Here is a 26,838-nt window from a genome sequence, read left to right as displayed (position 1 = left end):
ATTACCGCTGAGCCTGGAGCTGTGAATCAGGGGCTGTCCATCCTGACATAAACATGACATCTGCAGCGCTGAGTTATTGTTTTACCAGAGCGAGTCCATGTTAGGTGGAGTCGTCTCTTTAATGAGCATTCACAATCAATCAAACCAAAAAAAAAACAGCTCCCATTAAAATGACGTTTCTGCTGAATTAAATACAGAATCATCATTATCAAATTGTCACTTTTGAAGTGTAATCCTGAGCGCTGTCAGACATCATCGGCATTCAATTCCATATATTTACTCAAGGTGCTGTTTGCTTCATGGTTGACTCACTGAGACTGCAAAGAAAGTGTGCTTTTTGATGTCCTGGTGTCTTCCTGGTTAAATAAAACTAGATGATTACATACCACTGTAAAGTTTTGACTTGAAATCTGCCCACTCAGAGGAAATGAAGCACGACACTGAAGCCGCTTCACCGTCTCTGTTCAGGCTTACACTGTTTACATTCAACATGGTATTCAAACTGCTCAGTTACATCTGCCAGTCTGTATACATATAACCATGTACACACACGCACACACACACACACACACATACACACACACACACACACACACTTGTTACATCACATTTCCCCACATTACACTGTGCAGTAAGTCAATCGTGTGTGTGAATCGATTAGCCCAGATTGGTCAATGGAGTCAAACAATATAGACGCAGACACACGATGTACACATGCACATGCACACAGAAAATAACAACACATGTGGACCTACGTCTGTTTGGGCTGACCAAGACTCAGCAAGCAGAGGGTGAGGATTAAATACACTACAGTAATAATAATAATGATAAAAAAATAAAAAACCAATGTGAATTACTTTTTTTTCATCTCTCTTGCACGCACAGACACAACTGAGGCTTCTCAGATCATCTATGAAAATTACCTGCATTAGTCCATCCCCCCCCCCCCCCCCCCCCCCCCCACCGTACTGACTCCCGTCCTCCCATCTGCCACAGACTGACACAGAGGCTTAGCATGCTCTGCGTTTAACCCCGTCATCCTGGTGTGTGTCAGCTTTTTCATCCACCAGCAACCACACCACACAGACTCCAGCAAGAGAGACAGATGGAAGGAGAGATATCTGTCCACATTTAAACAGCAAGGATATAATGAGGATGGAGAGAAGGAGTCCTAAAACACAGAGCTATGTTGACACTTCTTCATTATATCACGCTCAGGGAGAGCTGCATCAGCCATCTGAAAAACTGATGCAAAGCGCCACAAATCCACAGAAAACCCAACACAGAATAAAGCAATCCCTGGTATAAGGAACTCTAAAAGGGCTGGAGTGAAACGCGTCAGTCAAAAATAAAAGTGCAGGAGGTCAAACTCTGTGGCCACACCTGGTCAAAACAGAGTCGTCAAGGTTGAGTTTCTGCGAAGGCAAATGAAGGCAGATGGAGGGGACAGGCAGATGTGCAGAGAAACACCAAGAATCAGGCTGAGGTCTCTCAAGAAATGAAGTTAAGACCCAGGGACGCACACGGGAATGGATTCATCCAACTATCAAGCTTCTCATGTAGAATTTATGGTCAAAAGGGGCGGACAATGCACGAAAGACAGGACGCACTCCATATAGGTCACTAGTCCATCACTGGACCACACACACACACACACACACACACACACACACACACACACACACACACACACACACACACACACACACACACACACACACACACACAGACACATACACCCAAGTGTAGCCGGCTGTCAGGGAGTGGACCCCTCAAAGATAGGAAAACCAGAACATAAACACATTCTCATGTTTTCATTACCTTGAGGCGACATTGCATTTATTAAACTAAACTCAATCTTATAGACTTCTTCTTCTTCTTCTTTTTTTTTTTTTTTTCACTTGAGCTCTAACCCTAACCTCACTGTCACCCCAACCTGAGCTTTATCTGAAAGATGTTCTCTTCTGAAAACAGACATCAATTTTCCCTCCGCAAAAAAAGTCCCTGTGATTCAACTGCAGGCCAATCCGGCCTCACTTACAGGGCAGGTTTCTGCGTTTACGTTGCACGTGCGCAGCGGCAGCGTTTCCACATCGACATGAAGGTAAGAAGGCCTGACGCTGAGGTTGGTGCTGCAGTAAATAACAGTAAAGTCTATATGAGCATACAGCACATGTTAAAAAAAAAAAAAAAATCCTATAGATTTGCATGTAAATTCTTTCATATGAAATATAAATTATTCATCAATACAAGATATTCTGTTGACAGTCCACCATTGAATTTTACATTAGTTGCGTTGAAAAACTAACAACACAGCACATCCAAAGCAGAGATGCTTAAGGTTTATTGTTCAAATATGCATCTTTTGTCTTATTCAACATGCACTGTTTTGTTGACATGCACACCCGTATATAGTTTAGATCCTGAAACAGTCAACCGAAGTCAATCAGCTGCTTTTCTGTCAGACATGTGGGAGTAACTGCACTCAACATTTCTGACTCCCCCATGCAAGCCCAATAAAGAAAAGACTTATGAAAAAGGAATTAAAAAAACTGTGTGGGTTTGAGGTGAGGCTGCAGGCAGTAATTATTCTCATTACTGCCAAAATCTGGCAGAGCCTTTCTAGATTTATTTGATTAAGTGCTCAATCTTTAAAATGTCACAAAACAGTGAAAAAGAGTCTAATTAAAGTACGAAACACCAGAAAATGGTCAGTGTATTAGAAAAACCTACGACCCTACCCTCTGGGGCCGCTGCATGAGCAGCAAACCTTGATGGATTAGAGATTATGGAAGTGAAGCGACGCAACTTTAGAACAGTTTTGTTTTAAAACAGTTATATGAAAAATTAGCACTACTAAGGACTGAGACTCAAGTTCACTTGAGTTTTGCTCAATGAGAATTAATTCTTGATTAAAAGCAGTTTTTGACTTTGGAGTTCAGTAAATAAGTAAATAACAGTTAGACAATACAAGACTAGACAAGGTGCAGAACACGATGTTATAAAGGCCAGTGATGTAAAAATGTGACAATTTTAGATGTAATAATGCCAATAATAACAGTGAAGCTCATCTGATTCAGGATTTTAAAGTGAAACCCTGAGGGCCGCTCAGTCAGAGCCAAAGGGCCACAAATGGCCCCCGGGCCTTATAATGACCAGGTCTGGTCTTTAGAATTACCACGAATTTCATTTTCACTCAGATAACCACAGAGCTGAAGCCATGCTGACTACCTGCCGACTGCCTGAAGGAGGTTTTTTTTTTTTTTTTTTAATAATGCCGCTGTTTAAATAACCTGTGGAAATGCTGCAAACATAAAACAGCAAAAGTACTATCTACTCATCGAAAGAAGATCAGCTGAAGCTGAGGAACTCTGCACACTGCCAAGGCATGCAGCAGATATAAATAGGACAATATAAAGAAATGATTACAAGTACTCAAACAAACACAAAAAAAAAATAAATGATTAAAGTAAGAGATGCTCCATTTTCTCCAGAGAAAAAAATCATCGTTAGGATCAAATATTAAAATCTGGTACAAAACACAACGCAATCAGCTCATTGTCCTAACCTTTGATTAAAATACAATGAACGAAAAATACTCAAGGAGCTAAATGTCCGTAGCCAATAAGGTTCAGAGTGACATTCACGAAGGGAGATGATGAGAGGAATACAGAGAGGGTGTCAGCAAAAGAGGGACACAGTCACAGAGAAAGAGAGAGAGAAAGACAAGTAGAGACACATAGGCAGCGAAATACTGAGGCGCTGCGTTCTGATTGGCTGAGAGGACCTCTTGTATCTGAGTGGAAGGAAGGAGAGCGAGGGAGAACGAGAGAGAGAGAGAGAGAGTTGACACTGCCGGCCAACACGTGCTGCCCCGTCACATGACTCAGTCCTGCCTCTTTCTATCTCTCGCTCGCTCACTCGCGCTCTCTCTCTTTCTTTCCATGCTCACTCAACTCTCACTCTCTGACTCTCACTCTCTTTCTCTTGCTCTCTTTCACTCTCTGATGTGGCCTTCTCCCTCGCTCTTTCTTTTCCCGTGCTCTCCGCTTTGCTCTGCTCCATTTTCTTTCTCGTCGACGTCCCTCCTCTGCCTCTGCTCTTTCTTTCCTCCTCTTCTGTCTTATTCACTAAATCCTGCTTTTTTTCTCTCCCATCATCGCTCATCTTTTCTCCCTTTCACGCTCTGATCTTCCACCCTTTTCTCCTGGATTTTCCCTCCCGCCTTGCCTCTCAGTGTATTTCCTCAGATTTTTTTTTTTCACGATTTCTCTCTAATGAGATGAATTTGCATTGATTATAGCAGCACAGCCTCAGCAGCAAAACAGAAGAAGAAGAAAAAGAAAACACACACACACACGTGTGAATCAAAGAGACACGTAATGAACAAGCTGGTATTGTCTAACATTTTCAAGGTTCTGAGTCTCGCTCCCTCTCTGTTAAATGTAAATTTCTAAATTAGAATCCGCGCTTCAGAGACATGATAATAATCAGGATGGCTCAGTCTTTCTCGCTCTGCTCCTTGTTTATCAGTTTTGTCAACTCCTCTCCTTTATTGCTTCTTCTTCTCTTCTCTTTTTATGCTCATCATCCTTTTCTGGGTTTACCCCCCCTCCCCCTCCCCCTCCCACTCCCACTCCCACTCCCTCCCTCTCCCTCTCCCGCTCTGAGTGTCACTCGTCCAGGTTCAGCTGCTAAATCTGCTTGGCAGTTTAGTTTTGGGAGCCTCTCTTTCTGTGGCCCCTCTCGCTCGCCGCTGCCAGCCCACTCGCTGAAATGCAAACACACACTTTAGCAGATACCTACAGGCCGGCGTGTGCGCATTGTCCGATAAAGAAACAAAGAGGAGGAGGAGGAGGAGAAATGAAAGCTTGCCACTAAAACAGCTCGGACTCATGGAGGCAGCGAGGAGTCTGCTTGTGTTCATGTTGGAAGGTCAGATTTGACCCACTGGCTGCTGAGCTTCTATTTTTAAGTGCTGCTTTGTGGCACATGCATCATTTGAAAATACAGAACTAGGTGCTACACAAAATTGAAAACGATACTATTTTCAATACCAAACTTTAACACTCTTCCAGTACGGCGCACTCAGAATAGGAATTTTCTGTATTTTGACCAAAAAATAAGAACACTGCACTGAGAGCTGACATGCAAACCAAAATGCTCTTCAAGACAGCAGAGTGGACTGAAACACGCTAATATACCGTGATTGTAGGATGGATATCTGTGTATTTCCCTCTCACACCTCACTTTCCACAATGTAATCTATATAAGGGGTAGAGCAGAGCGAGGCACGCTGGGTAAAGGCCTGGGTAAAAGGTCGCAACTATATTTATAACCAGGCCAGACGTTGAGCGGTCATTCTTGACCTCCTGAAAATCTAGACGGCCACATTATGGCTGGTCACAGAGGGAGCTGGAGCGGACGAAGGAGCCAGACGGACCAGAGTGAAAGAAATGAGCCAAAATCAACCTTTCAGCAAGGCAGAAACATACGTTTAGTTGAAAAAGATGAGCTAAAAACTTGCTTCAGCGCAAAATTTCAATGTACAAGGGGATTGTTACAAGGTTGGTGGTGGTTGCCCTGACCATCTGTGTTATTGGGAAAGACTTTGAAGCCAAAATGATGTGTTGTGTAAAAACGCTGTTGTGTAAACGGGGTCTAAAAGGTCTCAGTGTGTTTGTATGATTTATCACTGTCAAACCAAAGGAGCAGATGTCAAACCATCAAAAACTTGGGAGTCATATCCTGCTGCGGTTGTTAGAACGCAAAAAGACTCCAAGAGGATATGTGGGGTTTGCATGTTCCTCCTGTGCATGCTTCACTTCCTCAGAGTCAATGGACTTATTTCCACAATCTGTATCTTCCAGGAAGATCTCTTCTGGACATTTCCTGACTGTTTTCACTCCACCAGCTTCTGGAAACTGTGTGCGTTTTCCTACACGCTTCACGATCCATCAAGTTTTAACTTCTTGAAACATCTGCTGTAATGAGCAGCAATCACTGACGCAGATGGTAGGTGGTCAACAGTTACCACGGCAACCAGTAGATCCAAAACATGGGCTCCATTGAGAGTGAGCTGCACTTCGTTTCTTGTTTACATGTGTTGTCCACTGCTCTGCCTGTTGTTTGCATGTAATCTGGAATCATCACTGTATTTAAGACGATTATGTTAGAAGAACTTCAAAGTTAGTGAGTGGGGAAAGGTAAGCTGCATCAAGTTTAATTTAACTTAATTTGAAATCAATAAAAATGATAAGAACTTTTCTTTTTATCTGACCTATATTAAGCCACTTTTCTTGAAGTTGGTTTCCTGTTGCTGGGTGTGCCATACACTGACCTTCAATGAAAGATTCTGTATGAATGCAAACGGACTTCAACAAAGCTGGAAATGACTATTATGGAATTGTGAAATTTAGGTATAACAACATCGAGTAATAGAGAACTAAGTATATTATTTTATAGAAACCACACAAAAGAAAGTGCATTTGCGTCTTGCATTACATTGCAAGTTACATTAGTTTGCTGAAGTTGTTGGAGAGCTGCAGCAGGCCTCGTCTTTCTTTATGAGATTCAATTACTGAAGTGTTACTGTCTAAAAGAGCAACTCACTACGCTGAATATTAACAATGTCACTATCACCTTGAAATGTTCCGGTTGTGGATTTAAAAAGCGCCAAAACTTGGCAGCTGTGCGACTCATCCGGACGTCAAGCAAGAGCAACAAAACAGGACGGCGAGCCTGCTAATTTTATTAATTTGACAGCAAACAACGCCAGCGCAGCATCTCCTCAATACGAGATGTACTGTGTGCCGCCGTGGTCACTCTGTTCCTCCGCCAGGCTGTTTACGTCAACGCCCTTTTTGCCCTCCTGGCAGTAACTGTAACGTTTATAAGGAGAATATTGACCTCGCTTTTATCATAAAGCCTTCTGCTCATTTCCCATGAGATTACAGCAGCTTACTGAAGTCACATGATGCAAGAATTATTGTTTGAGTGGGAATGAAAGATGCACGACTCTCATTATCTCAGCTGTGATTTATTTTCAAGCTGTTACTTTACAGTGAAAGCAATCACATATTACAGTACAGCCTAAAAGGTCCCTGGTTAATGCTGTGGCTTTTTGTGTGGAGTTTGCATGTTTTCTATAATGGACAAGCAACAATAAATTAAAGTTTATTTCTATAGTCAGAAAGATAGCAAATAGGAATTTTTATACGTTTTCTTTACAATTCATGCACTTGAGATCTGGAAAACTAATTATAACCACAGTAAATACACTTTTTTGTTTTTTGGTCCCAAGCAAGAATGAATGCAAACACCAGGATTAGGATTAAAACATGTCGCCAGTCCAGTTTTGTTTCCTTTCCTAGAGTAGTGATGTATGATGAAAGGCTAATGATAGTCCGCACCTTTCCTTAAATCAATCCGTGGGATCACTGCCGGCCTGATTCGCATGGATTATTCTGCTGGTGTTGCTGGTACGCGCGACACCGCGCACCAGCATCGTACACAAAGTCGGGAGTAAAGAACAGTTTCTCAGATATTAGCTTTTTAGTCAACACAACACGCCCTGCGGCGGGTGGACAGCGCCGGTGCTGATCCATATTCCGCTGTTTGCTTTGTCACGGCTGTCAGAGGGGAGGAACGTGAGCCGAATGGCGCCGCTTGTTCCAAGCCCATAAGGAATATTGATTGTGGGTGCACGCACCTGCATGTCAGCCCGCCTCTGCACATGCACGCATGCACATGTGAACAGGCTCAAAGATGCAAACAGGGAGCTAAAAGAAAGTCGAAAAGATAAAAAAAAAAAAGAAAAAAAAAAGAAGGGGTGATCAATGGAGAGAAGCTGCATGAGGGAGAAAGCTGTTGTTTAGATTACACTTTCAAGGCTCGTTCAATAGTCAATAACACATATTAAGGTAGTGGGCATTCTCAATGCATTTCTCTTTATTATCTGACACACAGTTTGAAGACAGTAACTTTCTGCAATATTTTCTGAACTTTTTTAACTCTTTAAGAAGTTAAAGTGAAGACTTCTTTATTTCTTACAAATGTTAAAATCACTTGTTAAAAGTGAAATGCACGTTTCTTCAAGGTTTGAGAGGACTTATATGTAACTGATTTCTAAATAAATTACTCATTCATGACTGGCATGGGAGTTTCACAAAAAAAAAAAAAAAAAGAAGTAAGTTGTCTCTTTAAAACCAACTCTCATTAGCTGTTGCGGAGCTTTTTAAATCCTATTAAGCCCAGGACCCAATTTTTAGTGAATCTAGTGCTGCCAGGAGAATTTAAACTGGGGCTATACTCATTAAACTCGCCTCATTAGAACATCTTTTTTACTCTTATTACTTTCATTATGTGGAGTTGTAATAGGAACAGCTCTGCAGTGATGATGAGAGACAGGGATCAAATGAGCCTTAATCAGTGAAGTGATTTCAAGCCTCCATGAAATCTGAAGCCATGTCTGAGTGACTGACACATGTTGTTGATACGCGTGACAGCAAACTATTCGCCGCACTGTAGTTTATGAGTCTTCCTGATTTGTGTTCCCAAATTATTTTGATTAAACTCAGCCTCTCTTTGCTGGGATTGCTTCTTTTTTTTTTAAGCCTTAAAGCCCCTAAACCAGGGTGGTCAAACATAAGGTCCATGGGCTAAAACCAGCCTGCAACAGGCTCCAATCTGGCCCACCACTAATTGAAAATAAAAGTGACTTGATGCTGCTGTGTTTTTTTTTTTCTGCTTGTTTCAAAAATCAATTATTTGATATTTATTCCCATAAATCTTCAAATCTTTCAAATTCAGTCAGTTTGTAAATTTATAAAGCACCTCATTTTCCAATATTTATCCCTACCAAAATATTTTATCTTTGGTGCAACTTACATACTCAGTTCTGCTGCTAACCTTGCAAATATAAGTTTCTTAGACAAGGCAGTAATTAAAGGAGAAGTAAACAGACTTTTCAGTGGTACAGGGTTGATTTACCACACATTTCATGTCCAAAGGGGAACTGTAAGTATTAGATCACTGCCTCAGTTTGGGAATACAACATCCTGACTCAGTTCTACTCTGAAGGATCAACGCTGTGCGATTGCGAGGGGAACATTAGGCAGTCCTACTGTCATCACGCTTGAATACAAATGTTCCCAAACACTGTTAAATGAGCAGGAATAGCCGACGTTTTCTCAGCCTCTCCCAGCTGAGCCCTCCGCTTTTCACACGCGATCAGGGTTTATTTTTATAAGAATACCCAAAACATGTATATTTGATGACTCCTTTCATCATGTGCATTCTACTCCTGCAAAAAACAATTCACTGACAATCAAATATAGGCTGTGAGGTCAAAGGGCATCAATAGAAAGCACCGGTTCTGTTTCTACATAAGCAGCACTGTGTGGAATTTGGACCTTCTCAGAAGCAATGAAGCAACTTCGGAGGAAGAAACAGTTCCCTGAAACGGTGACTCAAATAAAGGAGGATTTCATGGAGACATTTTGAATTTTGAGTGCAAAGTAAACAGCTAAATAATCATATATTGCTGTTTCGTGTTACTAAATGGCTGCAAGCCATTAAGCAAAAGACCAGTGAAATAGTTAAGAAAAAGTTGCTTCTAAACTTTACTGTGTATACAATAATGTCCGTATACAATAATGTAAATGTTTCCAACAGGTTTTTTTATATATATCTTTTTTAATATAGTTGGAGTATCAATCAGATAATTTTCCTGAAAGCTCAGTGTGTTGTCTTGCGACTGTTTGTGGTTTTTACCGAGGAGATCTGACTTTGTGTGTGTAGGAGTGTGTGTAACCTGGGTGTGACTGCATTGGCAAAGAGTGTCTCACAGAAAATTCCTTGTGAGGGAAATACTTGTAAGTTCAATTGAATTTAAGTTTTCTATACAACAAAGTTCACACAATCAAAAGTCTGCAATCCATGCATTAGTGAACTGGAAGGCATGAAAACACGCCGTGCATAACTGTGAAGTGGTCTAAATTTTTCTCTTGGGAAAGCCCAAAATTATCGAAATATGGAGGACAAACCAGTTTATATGATTTTAAAGGCGAATATGCAGTCCTACACGCCTGGTCTGGACAAGGAAGAGGCCTCCGTGCTGCTGCAGTGATTAGCATGCTTACCACACAGTGAAAATGTCCCCGGGTTCTAATGGGCTTCTGTGCCTTCCTGTGTGATCTCTGCATGTTCATTCTGTGTGAGGGTTTTCTCCGGGTGCTACCATTTCCTCCCCAAACTCCACAATATGCCTTTGAGGTTAATTAGCGATGATGAATTGCCAGTTTGTGTGAACGTCAGCTGGCTGTCTGCCGCTGTTGTCCTGTGACGGACCTGGGATCCTGACTTTAAACACGGGTAGCTGGGATCGGATCCAAAGTTTTGCCAACCTGAATTGGATACAGCAGTAAAGCAGATGGATGAGTGAAAAGATAGGATTGTGGTTAGATTAGAGCTGTCGAACACATTTTAGTTCAGGAGCCATCTACAGCCGAACTTCATCTTGAGGAGGCCGGGCGGGTAAAATCGTGCCATAAAAACCTTTAAAATCAAGTTTTTCTTTGCTGTGGTGCAGAGCGTACTTCATGAAAATGTACAATTACTACTGGAAATGACTACAACCTCAACACAAATTCAAATGTAATTAAACCTTCTGGTGCAAAATACAGTAAAAATGTCCAAAAACCTTTTCCTATAGCTGTTGCATTATGAATGTTTTTACAAACTCACCCTGACAGCACGGCTTTGAGGCTAATGCTCCTTCCCCAGCTGTCATGGCAGCATCACTGATAGAAGAAATTTGCTGAAACAAAGTCTTTTCTTTGAAACCTGTTCCGATTTGGTTGGTGGTGGGTTAGACAATAAGTCATGATGGTCAGATTTACAACTATAACAAGCATCACATCAAAAAGAAGCGCCCCACATCGTACAGAACGCCGCAAGTACTTGCATTTGTGTGTGTTTGCTGAAAAAACTTGAAAAGAAAAATAGCTGGATCTTTATGTCCTTGTGAGAAAGAGGATGAAAGTGCAGTGAGTCACCTGAAATGTGTGTGTGTGTGTGTGTGTGTGTGTGTGTGTGTGTGTGTGTGTGTGTGTGTGTGAGTGAGAAAAATGAAAGGAGTTAACCACAAAGCGGTGTGCACATTGTTGTGTGTGCGTGGGTGTGTGTGTCCAGTCGTCTGTACGCATGTGAGCCTGACTCAAAGCAGCGTGTGTGTACTCTGCGTTGGATGTGCTGCATTCTTGTCATTGATGTTTCAATGGGCTGGTGTCTGTTCAAGGCTACTTCTGCTCTTCAGCTCTCAAAGAGGTCACGCACACACACATGCACACATAAACATGAATTGTGAAAAAATTTCACTTTTTGTTACTTTTTTTTTGTTAGATTAACTGAAACACATGCAATGTACATATTTTATCTGTTTTCTAACAAAACAAACCTTGATGGTCTGCATGTGGTTTTTATATGTGCCATTTACGCCTGATGTAAATGATGCAAAAAACAAAAGCGTGGATGCAGTCATGTAAGAACCGTGTGAAGGAAAGCTGAGCTTCGTATCTCAGCAGCAGAGAAGAAGTTTCCTGTATATTTATGAATGTTTGACAGCTCTGCTGGATGCAAATTGAATATCTGTAAAGTGTTGATGATGGAGTGTGAAATAACAACATTTGTTGCAACGACTTCCTGCATCTTGCATCCGCAACGCATCTTTTACTTGCAGAACGGACGACTCAAGAATATATCGATTCACATCTTGTTGGGCTGTAAATATTTTTACCACTGGCTGGTCAGTTTGTGAGCCTAAACCATCAATCCAATATCGCTTCTTTTTTCTTTTTTTACCATCCTGACAGAAAACCATTGAGGCTAGTGCTATTTTGCATTTCTCAATGAGGTACATCTGTCATGGCAGCATCACTGATCTCTCAGGAGAGCGTTGTGTTGTGCCCACTACTGTAAAGAAATTAGTTCTGAAAAAAATTCAATGCTTCTTTGAAATGCTCACAGTTTGCTTGGTGGTTTGGCTGCACTGGAGCCCTGGCTCATGGGCGTGACAGTTTAAACACCTGAGCTTTGTATCATGTACTTAATTTATCCAGCGTTGTCAAAACCTGATGGAGACGCTTCAATCAGAAGCGAAACATCCTTCAAAACATACATTAACATCTGCTTGACCTGATTGAATTGTTTTGAGATAATTACAACCGAAAATGAAAAAGCATGACATTAATTAAGTATAAGTGTTCTAAATAGAGTGTGATAATTGATACAACTATATATGTGTGATATGTACATAATATAAAATGTATAACTACTGCTATAAGTAAATATGTTATGAACTGTAAACTTGTGAAAGCTGCAGGGGGCCGCAGGGTGCAGCCTTCTTTACTTTAGAGGGACATGAAACCCAGCAATACTTTTTCCTCAGTGACGATGTGTACTCCCCGTGGTTTTGCACGTTTGCTTCTGTTGAACTGATTTTTTTTTTTTTTTTAAAGAAAAAGGTAGTACTGCAGCGTCCTTCCCGTCCTGTTCCATATTTCTTTAAAGTGTTGGTCTCAGGAGGCGTCGCTTTGCCTCAGAACAGCTGTCTGGCTTCACAGTTACAGTCTGATGTCACTCACACAAAACTCTGCTTGAACGTACAGGAACGATCTCCAAACATCACGTGTTGACAGCCTCCTGCGCTGTAAATCATTGCACATTAACTTCCTCTTCTCACTTCCTTGGAAGTTTCTTGGAAGCGATCCAGACCGGTTTGAGAAGCGACCAACGGCTTTACGTCACCCTCGGAACACAAAACTGAGACAGAAGAATGAGAATGAGACCGAGGGCTTGGCTACATACACAGTAAACCAAATTAGATAATATTAACTTACAACGATTTTCCACATTGCAATTGTCATCTGAATTAAAGCAAATAGATGTCAATCCAATGAATAATCCAGCTGCATGATAACAGAACGGATTAAGTTTTAGACTCAACAAATAATCACCAACTGCAAGAACAGGAAGTGGGAATGGGAGTGATTGCAGAAAGGGAAACCGCTAAATGGTGAAACAATCAGTGACTGCAATTAAAACACTCATTAAAGTAATAAAAGGCAGAGACGTTGGAATAAATGCAAGACAGAGTTAGAAGAACTTTCACCTCACATTAAGCCAAAGAGAGAAATTAGATTTCCTTGTTCGTGAGAGCAATTTCTGACGGAGTTCCACAAAGCAGCAATCAAGTCTTCTGTTGCAAAACACACATGAGGTCCTGTTTACTCAGAAGTGGCAAATAATTCACTTTGAGATTTAATTCATAAGTATATCAATACTTGAGATAATGAACAGAAAGATTAGCTCCAACAATGTTACTGTTACCATCTACATAAAGTGTTTTAGTATAAATATGAATTATTCTTAAGTTTCTGGCGTCTTGGTGAGTCTAAATTGCTTGATGTGGATTTGAGTGTGTGTGTGTGTGTGTGTGTGTGTGTGTGTCTCCCTCTGTGTTTGACCTAGAAAATAATGGACCAAAACCAGACTCCCTACAGTTACAAATGCATTTGTTTTGTGCATGTAATTGGCATAATCTGAAAGTCAATCACCGTGCAGCATGACTGCATATTTCCTCACAGAACCACTGTGACTTCTGCTTTAACATGAACAATTCATGAACGAGGATGAAAGCAATTACAAGCAAACTGTTATCACAGAATAATAACCTAAATGAAAAAAGAAAAGCAATTTGTGATTGTTTTTATCACTGGGATGTGAATATGTGCAATGGCATGCATGGTCAGCATTGTGAATGGGTGGTCTTACATGCAACCCTTAAAACGCCACACAGAAAGGAAGAGACGGAGCGAAAGAGATGAGATGATGCACTCTGTGAACCGAGCGCATCTGCTGCTGCCGCGACGGACGTCCTTGGATGCAATTAGTTTAATTTCAAGGTGAGGTTTAGGTTTGGGATAAGGGTTTTATTGGGGATAATTGGCTTAATGCAGCCCAGCCAGCGAGTCACTGAATGTGTGTTTACATTTACAGGTCCGGTTTAAAACGTATGTTCTGATAAAGCTTTTAGTAGGATTTCATCACTGCAGAGGTTTTTCAACCAGTAGCCTGCTGGTGTTTTCTACAACACAGTCATGAAAGTCAGGAATAGAATATGACTCACGAGAGAGGAAAAGTACCGTACTCTCTCTCTCACACACACACACACAAGCTGAAATATTTACATGCACACAAGAAAACCTGTACGTACAAAATACAGAGAAACACACAGAGGTCCCGTGAAAGTTATGTGTTTGCATGAACATCATGCATGTGCTAAAGAATGAATGATTGTGGGAAATCATTTGCAATGAGTGACAGTGGAGTAAAAGGAAAAGGAGAAAATAAATTCAAAATGTGTTTTTTCTTTAAATAAAAATAAGGGCAGCCTTTCAGATAAGTATTTTTCCTCCCGTCAACATGGAAAATGATTTGACCGAAGGGTTTTCATAAACTTCCACCTTTGCAGCTGTTTTCAAAAAGTTGCGTTTTAAGTTGCTCTGAAACCCAAAACACAATTTTCATTTGAAAATGTTGTGTAAATGAGGACCAATTGTGCAAGCTTCCCAAAAGACTGGGGAATGATATCTGCAGTCCAGTACAGACCAAAAAAGAGTCACAGTGAGAAAATAAAATACAAAACTTTACACATGAATGTGAAAGTGGGTCATCGCATCATTCTTAACACCGATGTCAATAAATACAGTGTGAATGTAACTATTAAACCATATGTCATCATTTACTTTCTGTGTAATTGAAGCTGGAAAAGCAGAATAAGACAATATGACAGGAGGATTAAAAAAAAATTACAAACAAAAAAGCTTGCAGGCATGGAAATACACAGCACAGCTCAGAGAAGACATGAATAAGCGCTGAAATACATGCAGAAACGCTGCTTTTCCTGGGTGTGTGTGAGGCTGATGTAATGCAGAGTGACTGCAGGGAGCCTGCTGTGCACTGTGATGTTGCATGTTGTGATGTTGCAGCATCTAAAAAAAGTCGCCGGCTGCTGTTTCCAAAGGTGCAAAAATAAAACACTTCACTGTGATCACACTCAAGTTTTAATTATGAGTGACACTGACAAGGACCAGTTATTTCAACGTGCTGATATACTGTATGCACAATATGTATGTATCTACGTGTCTTCTGCACCGCTTCCTTGTTGGATTGTGGGGAAAAAGCTGGAGTTATGGGAGGAAACCTCTGCAGACACAGAAACAAGCAGGACTTATTTCCAGCCTTGTAATGAGGTGTGAACGCTAACTGCTAAACTGCAGAGAACACATGATCATGGCGGAAGCTATCAGGTATACCGTTCCCTCTCAGTTCTCAGAGCACTATGATTAGTTTTACAATCATTTCAAAGCCTGAAACGTCCGTGTGATGATTCGGCACATGAATCATTCTTTATTTTTCTCTAATTCTGTCTCATCCTCTCCGTCCTGTTCCAAGTGCAGATTTTTTTTTTTTTACCCTCTATTTTCTTGCCTTTCTCCTTCCAGAGGCTTGAGCCTTGGGAAGAAATCCTCTCTTTCTGTTCTTGCACTGTTTTCCCGCCTCTCTCCCTCTCTCTCTCTCTCTCTCTCTCTCTCTCTCTCTCTCTCTCTGAGAGCTTTATTTTGGTTGAGAGAAATAATCCCTGAGTCACGTGGAGAGAGACAGAGGGAGAGTCTTTCTGAAATGTATCGCTGGATTCATGATTCACACACACATATACACACACACATACACACACAAAATAACAAAGCCCAAAGAAATGATCGGAGTATATGACTGTGCGTATTTGTTTTGTAAAGAAATCATGGCATGAAGCCCAAAGCAACCGAATTGAAAGGTAGACACAGATATGAATGTTCGACAGAAACACACACATGCACAAAAACGGCGGCGGTCCAATAAAAACAGCTGTTCTTGGACAGTCACCAGAGCATCAGATTAAAGTGAGAGAGGGCGGAGATGGAGTGATGAGAGAGAAGGAGGAGGAGCTCAGAGCAAGGTTGAGACTGAGAGAGGAGAGGAGATGTAAACAGAACGGAGAAAGAACAGAGGTGATGCACACAGAGCCGTCTTTAAAAAGGAATATGACAGGAGAAGAAGAGAGGAGGGGATGGGAAACAGAGCAGCGCTGTGTAAACTGCCCCACTGGAGAAGGTGCTAAAGGAATTTAGAGTCAAGGAAGTTCCTCAACTTTCCTTCTTCACAAATTCAAACATTATATTGCCTCTGGAAAAACTATTTATCTCAGTTAAATCCTCTTCTGTGTCTTCAGTTTAAAAAAACACGAGTTTTCAGTGGCTCCAAACACAACCGTCACGCAAACAGACGCACAATGCAATGTTTTCTGTTTCCAGTGGAAAACGCCGTCGTGTGGTTGGGTTCTCAACATCGGTTTAGTGAAGTTCTCTTTCTTTGATACTGACGATCTCTGCAGTTGAGAGCAGCAGTGGACGCACTTCAACGACAGGAAATACAAAACACTGCTGCAGGTGAAGGCTTGGAGGAGATGACCAACCTCTTCTGGATTTCTGTCTCCTGGTCCAAAAGACAGTATCCACGGTGATGAAATGGAACGTTATTGCTATTTTCATGAGGTGATTTCAGGATTTTATTACAGAGCCATTTGTGAGTGAGACTAGTTGTCAGCACAATGAAAGATAATTGAAGCAAAGCGGATTTAATATTAACGATCAGAGTTTATTTGTTGATGAGCGTATATGACTGTGGATGGACTCTCGGCATTTAGATGAAATGCGTGCGAGCGGGAAACACAAATGAAAGGACACAATCTAATGACCTGAATAATGTCGCAGCAGGGCCAGAGAGGGAGAGACGGGTGAGGAGAGAGGGGAACCAAACAGGGAAATAATGAGAGCAAAAAGAGCAGAGCGGGGAGACGACATGAGAGTGAAAGGGAGAAAATGAGGGAGGAAAGGGGCGAGAGAGAGAGAGAGAGAGAGAGAGAGATAGTATTCCTCAGGCACCTGCTCCTCATTCGCTCCAGTGAGGGAGAAATCTCCCATAATTACCTCAGAGCGGACAAGACCACACACGCATGCACGCACACACACACACGCTGACTTACTGCAGGACCATTAACCCTGGAACCATAACTTACAGTCAGAGGTGCCCCGAATGTGGGATGGACCCCATGAGTGCAGCTGGCTCTCAGATATTGGACTCTGCAAAGGTAGAAAAACAAAAACAGGCACACATCTTCGGGTTTTCAGACCTTCAGGGGACGTTGCAGTGACGACGTCCGTTTACACAGAAACAGCGGAAACACGAGCCGTGATCAAAAAGATGCGAACAGACACTCAAAGCACAAAGAATGTTGCAGCGTGTATGGGGATCTAATCCTGAAGTCATCAGAACTGCTACTTTTTGTACTCTCACACTAACCATAAGATAATTCTAACCTAAAACGTGTCTTTACCTCAAAACGGGCGTCGGCAGCAAAAGCCCAGAGATACGAGTGTTATATTTAAATACCAGTGAATCAATAATCAGGTACAAGTTCTCGTGTGCGAAATGTGTTTTCTACAGTGTTATTTATGTACAATCATGAGTATTTAGAGCACCTTAAACCCCAACACTCTGTCTTAGGTTTTTTGTCTTCATAATTTATGATTTGTGCTTCTAAATAATTTCAGGTCCCCACATCTGTATTATGTCCATCTGTGCGGGAGGATAGTGATGGGAAAGCCTCAAACAACCTCAGCAAATCCATCCAAAATGTTTCAAGCCCACAGCTCAGCCTTCAGCTCTCTCTCTCTCTCTCTCTGTAACAAATAAATACACTTTCATGCACACACAAACGCACACGTGGGAACCGGCTGATGGGGAGCGAAGAGGGTTAGAGAGAGACAGAGAGGAAAATGGACTTGAAAAGCGTGATCGAGGGGACAAAAAAGAGAAAGATGAGTGATCAAACTGAAAAGAGCGCGGTGAAAAAGCTGACATTGAAATATCACGAAGAGAAAAGAAACGAGAAGAAAGGAGAGCGAGACAGAGCAAGAGAGATTTCAAAAAACTGTATGCTGAGATGTTTTTGGAAATATGCAAAGTTAAAACCAAAAGTATTATTGTAAAACATCTTGTAAGAGAAGAGAAAACATAATTTTTCAAAGCAATTTTCTCATTTCCCCACTGGACATTCAAATGGAAACCGTCATTAAAAACTAAAACAAATAAATTAATCAGATGTTTAATTTCAAAACGTATAGCTCTGTCAAATTTGAGTGCTCACCTCCTGTGAAAAAGCAAGGCACTAACAGTGTCAGCACGGGGAGGTCCATTCCCACCGGGGTAGCACGACTGCGCTACAAGGCACTTTGGACAAACGCTGCTCAAAGTGGCTGTAATGCTTCACACAGTCTTTGCTGGGGTTCAGGCTCAGTTCACTCTTTATTACTGCTTCGACAACCTTGCTGGACCTGCTGAATGTGACGGGAAATTGCAAGTTTTGGACTGTATTTATAGATTTCTCCTTCAGTGCATCAAAAAAAGTACACTTAATGGATTCTGAACAAGTTGTAAAAGTAATTATTTGCTTTGAGTATCTTAAATTTATGTAGCAGCTATTAATGTGCTGGAGAAAATAAATGCACAATAGAAGAGAGATCCATTTAGAATTTTGATGCTGAATTATTAGTTAGAAAGTGGTAGCTTGGAGTCAGCTATTGCCCAGATTTAAAAGAACACAATGAAATCATATCATGTCGCTGTCATTCTGAGGGTTTGTTTCGTAGGACTCCAGCAGAAGGTTTGAGTGTGGTGCTGCTCCACATGATAAAAAATGCAATACTTTTCAAAAGGATTCAACCTGAAACTAGAAGAGTGCCGTGTGTGTGTGTGTGTGTGTGTGTGTGATGGATTGTTGACCTGTGTTGAATAAAGCAGTACAGAAGAAGGATGGATAGATTCCCCCCCAAAAAAGTAAATCCCTCCTTCCCCAGTGGACCTCGGTAACTCATAGAAGACATGATTGATTTTCTGCCGTCCAGAGGAAGGCGTGTGAAGCTTCCGCTGCAGTAAAACATGAACAGGTTGTGTTGTAACTGACCAGACAGATATTTGTACATTAGCGGAGTTAATGATTAAATCTACAAACGCCTGAAGGTTCAAACGCTTATCAAACTATCAGCCGAGCTGAACTTCTGGTATGCGACTGCCAGAGCAGGAAACACTTTGAAAAGCCACACTTTACAATTACATTCAAATACAATTTGAACGATCTGTTTATGAGCTCAAGATTTTCTGTTTGAACGGCTTGGAAGGAACAGAGCATTTAAACGTCACATCCCAACTGATTATGCTTTTATGGCAGCACAAATGAAACGTGGCGTTTGTTTATGTTACGTTCACACAACCCTGATTTTAGTGTTGTCCATTATCTGTCCTGGTTACAATGGTACTGTAATCAAAAGCTTTCAGAGAACTCAAGCGATAAATAAGGTCAATACTGCTTATCTGGTAGTAAAATGATTACCTGTAATTATATTTCATTGTTGCGTGGCGGTTTGCAGCGGCCTCTTGTACACATGGACAGGTTGAGTGAAGGAAACAGTCAACACGTGGCTTGAAAACCACACAACGTCTCACTGCGCTCAACAGTCCAGCAGGAAAGCACCATCTTCAAAAAAACATTCAATCTGCTTCCACGGAATAAAAATTTAACCACTGGGATGCGTGAGTGGCACATTCCCTAAAACAGGTTTCCCAAGAGTTGGTGCCGACGCCTGAGGACACGGCAGACTTTAAAATAGCTGTGGAGCCTCACATCAGCGTCACCGCATCGTAAAGAGGGGCTGGTTAGCTTCAACAGTCTAATGTGGACCATTCACAGTACTCCAAAACCAAAACTAATAAACACTACTCAGTTTTTATTGTGATTATCATTAGGAGTTTCTTTTTCCTTTTTTTTTTTGGTCATATAGCTTTATTATGACTCTGTTCCAGTTGGCAGACGATAATAACTCGATTTGAGCCGAGTCGATCGACTCTTCCAGCAATGTGTTACTCTTTGATATCATTCTTTTTTGTGTTGAATAGCAGCAACAATTGCTACCATGCATTTTGTATATTTTTTTTTAAATAAATGGCCAAACGGACCATGGCTTGTGAAAGAAGAACAGAGAAACACACACTACTTACTGACTGTATTTGCCTTAATGGATGTGGAACATCTGGTATGCACAATGTGATTTACTATCTCTACAAATGTGTCTTTTTTTTTATTATTTCCTTTTTTTAATATGTTGAAAAGGTGAGGAGTATTTCTTCAGCTGGTTCACCACAATTTTTGTTTCCAGATTTTATCATAAGATATTTTCTGTATTGTACCTTAAATTTTGACTCTGCGCCCACTAGGCTCTCATTCTGCATTTTTCTTTTTCAATCTGTATCAGACTTTCCTGACGTGTTTGATACTTTCTCCACAGACACAGATGGCTCAGCACTCCATCCAGTCACTTCATGGCAAATGTAAGCAAGTGACCTTGAAGCGATCCTGTTTCTAGCAGATGATTCTCATGTAAACACCAATGCATGTAAAACCCTCATCGGAATCCCCATGTCTGTGTGATTTCCCTCATTCTGTTACTCTGAGTTGATCAAGAGCTAAATGGACTCAAATTGAAAATCTCATTGACTTGAGTTGAAGAGTTTTTATGCAGAAGTAAATCAAGCCGGCGTTAGAGCATGAGCCGTTTCTCTTACCTCTGCGTAGAGTTTACATGTTCTCTCTGTGCCTGTGTGGGTTTTAGCCAAAACTCTCCCCTTCCAGACACGTTTTTCAGATCGCCTGGCGTCTCCAGTGTGTCTGTCTCTTTGCATCAACTATGTGATGGAGCCGTGACCTGTAGGGAGTGTCAGCTGCCCTTCACTTCATCCCTCTGATCAGCTTCACCTCCACACCTTCAACAGGAGCAGGATTCTGTACAGTCTCACTGCAGGCTGCAAAGCAACCTGATGACTCAAAAATAAATCACTTTATTTAACATAAAGTAGGCAGATAAAGGTTGGAAAGCTGTTGGTGTAGTGTCTAATGTTGGAATTAATAAAGGTGATATTACACATAAAAGAGCAGAATTTAGATGAACACATTTATGATGCACAAGCTTTCAACATTTTTTTGTATAAGGTTTGATTTTTTTTAACTTTATATGGAATACACTGGAAGCTGATCAAGTTCTTTTCAAATTCTAACATCATTATAACAAAATTCCACCAAATAAAAATCTATAGGTAAGTAGGTTGACTTAGATATATGAGGGTATGAATATAAGCAGCATTCTACATAAATGTATGCATCATTTAAAAATATGTTATTTCTATAGAGTATTTACATTTATCAGCACCAGAACTCCATCTTCCAAACAAAGCTATGCATCAGTAATCAGGAACGATGAAAGTGTATAACTACAGGAACATGTTCATTATTTGAGCATTTCTATAGGTTTTTTTTTTTTTTTTACTGTTTAATGCAGGTTTAGCCCCAGACTTTGAACAGTCCAGCAGCAGTCTGCATCACCAGCAGACAAAGTCAACCACACAGAGCGATCCAAAGGTCTGGACCGCTGCACCCCAATAATAGCCTGACACTGACATTTAAGGTGGAATGTACAACACTCATGTGGCTTTGACCTTTGATCTGGTTGCTGTAGTTAGAGGTGATGTACATGTGGAAACAAAAACACTCTGCGCGTTCCAGCATGAACATAAAAGAGTTTCGCAGAAAAATAAAATAAAAAGAATCATAAACTACTGAAATAAGTGAACATGTTTGCACTTCTTGTTCCTGCATCCTCACGTCACTGCATGCGCTGAATGTTTCTGGTTCAGCACTATTAAAATAACTGCATGCTTTACTCTGAAGCATAAAACATGTTAGAAAACGTCCTGATTGTTTCATCTATATCCTGTAAAGGTGGTTCGTAATGACTGTCAGACCACTAAAGAAACACGAGCATGATGATGTTGAGTTCACCTATTTATCAATGTATTGCAGTCAAAACACAAAAAATACTTACATGTACAAAAAAGGAAAAAAAAATCGACCTAAATATCTATTAATTGGCAGTATCGTCACAAGTAATTAGACTAAATGAACTCATGGAAGCTCAGCGGTGTTAACGCTGAAGCCGGTTTGTTTTGAGCCTGACATTCTCTTTTTATCCCCCGTCTTCTGATTGAACTTTATGTTTAATAAGTCATAAAGGAGGTGTTCAACAGGTAGACAGACATAAATCCGTCTGTCAGGGCTGAAGGAGGAGCACCCGGGCATGACACCGAAAGGCAATCATAAACCCAGCTGTTAATATAAAAACAAAGCTTCACTTTATGAACCCATAATGCAACTGTTGTCTCACACAGACCTGTTCAGCTTGACTGTGTGAATCTATGTTCTTCTACTGCAAAAAACTTTTCGTATGTTGCAGAGACTGGGAGACAAATACTTTCCCTCTTGTTTTTAACATGCCTGAATTACAACAAACTGAATCTAAATTTAAGTAAAATTACAAGAAAGTACCAGAAACTAACAAACTACAAGACTGCAGGTGGGAAAACCTACAGTCTCCAACAGGGTGAAGTTCACAGACCTCTGTCCCATTCACACAACGTTTCAAATGAAAACTACGTCCATTTATACAGAAATGGCAGAAACACGGAAAAATGTGCAATTAGCTGTTTCTATTAGGAATAAAGCCACAAACACATACAGCTCGGGAACAATACGCTATACACAAAAACAGTAGAGAAATGACATTCATATGGACGGAGGACCAAGTCTGATTGCTTTTACGGCGACTCGACCATAAAACCATCAACTGCAGGAGGATAAAGACTGGAAGTCATCACACTCTGGAGGCAAACATTGTGTAGAAAATCTCTTTACTACCGCCACACAGCGCATGACCAGTGGCAGCATTTCCAGCATCAATACAGGAACGGAGCACAAGCATTTCCGGAAAGCCGGAGCATTTTTCAAAAAGTTGCACCTTGGGAGCTGTTCTCAAAAAGATGTGCTTTCAGTGGCTCAAAATGCAACAAACGTTTTGCCTTTAAACATTATAGAGCCCTGTCCACAACAGAGGGAAAAGTACCAATACCAACATGAAAAGACACGTTGCAGGAAAAAAAAAATTAATCAGGAAACACTAAAGAATTGAGAAGATAAGGGACAATTACTGGAAAAGTGGGAGTGGAGGAGAAAGATGGAATCAGATAATGCAGAGACATAAAACACCAAACCCAAAGCAAAACAACACAAAGGTTGTGGTCAGATCAATTCCTGCTGCGGTCGGGATTGTCAACGCCGCTGCAGGTAGCAGGTAAGTGCAACATAGCTGATTTGAACTTGAACTCTTGTGACTCGCCTGCTGACCCATTTATCAGCTACTGAGTCATTTTGTACTCGGAGTTCAAAAACACGGGTCAGTCAGTTCACGGAAGCGAGAGGAATATAAAGTGTAATCATGACGGGCCTGTAGTTTATAGCTTTAAATTGCTCCCCAAAAAATGTTATTCCTCCATGCAGGAATGAGATTGGAAGTGCATCTGCTCATCAGCTGATCTTCACTGTGATCTCTGACTGAATGAAATGTGACACACTGGAGTTTGTTGCCGTTCTCTCAGAGTTTCCTTCACATCAGGGTGGGAAACCTTGAGAAGTGCTTTTAGTCCTGCTTGGTGCGCTCCTCCACAGAATGATGAAATACTTAAAGGTGGCTGCCGGCTCCTTGCAGCGGGGCTCGGCTGGTTTCATCACACATCCTCACCGGGTGACTTCCCTGAAGCTGTGAAGTTGTGTCTTCCCACACTAAAACCGGCTATTCTGATTAGCACCAAAGAGGAAGGTATGTGAATAACATCAACAAGCTTGTGGGCACCTAGTTTTTTTCTTTTCTTACAATACATGGGTTTGATGTGTATCCCATTCATTATTTCTGATTCTGAGGTGTGTCTGCACCAGTGGCAGAAGTGAAACATTTCAGATTCTTATCTTACCACTGTTGTGTTTGACTCACAGTACAGTCACTGCTTCTATCTTATCACTTGCCATGTTGTACCAGGGAGTTGTTCAGGGATCTTTTTAGTGATTTTGTTATATCAAACACATCAGAAGAAGATTCTTTAGAACCGAGCGAGGTTTGTTTGTTTCCTTTTTTTTTTTTTTCATATTTAGAATGAGAGGAGAACACAGACAGAACTCACAAAAAAAACTTTTTTGTGCTCAAAGGGAATGGATCAGGACTGGCCACTTTTTACAAGGCCAGTGATGTCAATACGAAGCCCACTTTTGTTTTTTTTCCACAGAGATTCATCAGGTTTCCAGAGTAGATAAGTTAGCTTTAAAACTGCATCTGCAACAGCGTGCGTATGGTTATTCCCTTGTATACTATCTAACTGCACCTCACTCTATATTGGCAAGCTTTTGATATTCAAGTGCCGTCGTTCACTGGCATAAACAGATTTATTAGATACAACTGAATGTGACAGACTGACTAGCATATGTCAGTGGCTTCTAATCTGTTCTCTTCATAGCTGTTAAAGTTATTCCAAAAAAACTTTCCAGTAAGTCTACCTTTGCCTTTTACCTCTCCACAACTCTGCCATTAACTGTTACCACTCATAATAGGATAAGGCACTTAGTAAGATGATTGTTCCAGGCAGTCATTACCTGTGTTTACCTTCAGTTCAGCCCCGGGAAAAAAATCATTCAAAATGATTTATGACAGCTCGGAGCTATGTTCAGAACGCTGCAGCACATTTGTGCTCATGATCCTGATAAATAACAACGTTCACTGCACTTTTTAGTTTCTCTTTAAAAAAAAAAGAGATTAATTTGGCAGAACACTGAGAGCCACATTAACCAGACAGATAGGAGATGGGTTCAAACAAACCACAGCTCTCTCTCTGCTGCAGAGGAAACGTGCTGTGTGATCTCCAGCACTAAATATACTGCTGGGGTGTGTTGTTTGTAAGCAGGTTACTTGTGTGATTGTGCATATATGAGAGGTACATTGTTTGCATAAAGTCTTGCAAAATTCCTCTTGCCAACGCTGACCTTTTCGCATTGTTGGTTTGTTGCAAAAAAAGACAGAATTACTTCGTGCAAGAAGACAAACCGAAGTTCATGCATTGTTTTCAGCTGCAGTGTCGAGGTCTGTGTTGTGCTGTGTCAGAAAATAACAGCTCATAACAGCAGAACGCAACGTCTCATAAGTTCAAAAATTGAACTCCCTGCTGTAATCTCTTCATCGATTTCCTTGATCAACAAGCCCAAACTAAGGTAGCCCCTCGAGGTACTTTTGAAGAGGGTCATTATCCGGCTGACAACTCTCCAACGTGTGATTGTGAAAGCATTTGTGCATGTTGTTGTGATGAAAGCTCCGCAAAAAGCGAGGATGACTTGACATGAAGTGTTTCTGAGCCAAGCAATGATAGAGATGGGGAGTCTGGGCAGTCGAGCCTCACTCTGGTATTTTCCCCCCTGTCTCTCTCTACCTCCTCGTTTGAGTTCAGGGGTTTTATTTTTTCAGTAAAAATCTGATAGCAACACAGTTACTCAGCGCTATTTCCCTTCTAATTAGAGGGCTGGTAATGACATTTCGGCCCGTGCGTGGCTCAGTCCTTGGAAAGGCCACGCTGCCGCCGCACTTAAAGCAGAGTTATTTTTTTCATCACATCCCCTGATTAGACTATCTGGAGCTTTTTGAGAGCCTTCAGCTGACATGGAAGACCTTGGCCTCTGATAACTTATCTCCACCCACTTGGAGGCGAATTACAACAGGCTCAAAAGGCACCCTTGAGCAAGGCATGTAATACTAACACTCTGTTGACACTTTTCACTCTATGAATGCTGGGAGTGGCGTATTAATGAAAGATTGCCTCCATGCCATTCAGAAACACCATGTGCTTACTTGCATTTTCCTAAAGGAGTGGATCATTGGAGAGCTTTGGCTATGGGAACTATTGTAATTCAGATTAGGGTAGACTGGGTGTGTGTGTGTGTGTGCGTTCATGTATGTGTGTGTGTGAGTGGGTTGGGAGGACTAAAGATAGTGTAATGTGTTTACACACTCAAATTGTAAAGACTTGTTCATGCTTGTGGGGACAATAGCTGAGATTCGTCATGTGCAAAGAGGGGCGTGTCCAATGATTTCTAGGCTTGTAAATTCATAATAAACTGAATAGGAACTGTCAAACGACATACAGGGAACTAAAACTGAAAGTACAGTATGACGCTTGACAAATTAGGTCACAAGTATGTACACACTCGGTGTTCAAAGTTCACCTTCATTCAACATAGATTGAGTGATGATATCAGCCAAAACTGGCAAAACTTTGTGAATGTCTGCAGATAAAATCTGGGAATAAAGAGGTCAAAGGTAGTGGAGGATGGTGGAGGAAGAGAAAAAAATAGAGGTTGTTGAGGAAAAGGGATAAAAATCGATTAATTTGAGACTTAAGGCAGCAGATGAAGGACAAGTCTTGGGAACAGGAGGAGGTACAGTAGGCATTTCTGTCTCTCATCCATTCCTCCATCATTCTTTAATCTCTGCGGGTTAAGAGGATCAGAGGTCACCCGGAGGACTCCTGGTGAACGGTGGGAAAAGGATCTGTCAGCACACGCACCCACGGATCCCTGTACGCTGAACACCTAACAGAGTACACACACACACACACGTCTGCACAGTACCCCCTCACAAACACACACACACAAAAGCACACGTGTCACCAGCAAGAGTGTTTCATATTAAGGTGTTAATA

This window comes from Salarias fasciatus, chromosome 2 (genome assembly GCF_902148845.1).
Source record: "Salarias fasciatus chromosome 2, fSalaFa1.1, whole genome shotgun sequence".
In the NCBI taxonomy this organism is placed as follows: domain Eukaryota; kingdom Metazoa; phylum Chordata; class Actinopteri; order Blenniiformes; family Blenniidae; genus Salarias; species Salarias fasciatus.
This window is presented reverse-complemented; position numbering follows the sequence as displayed.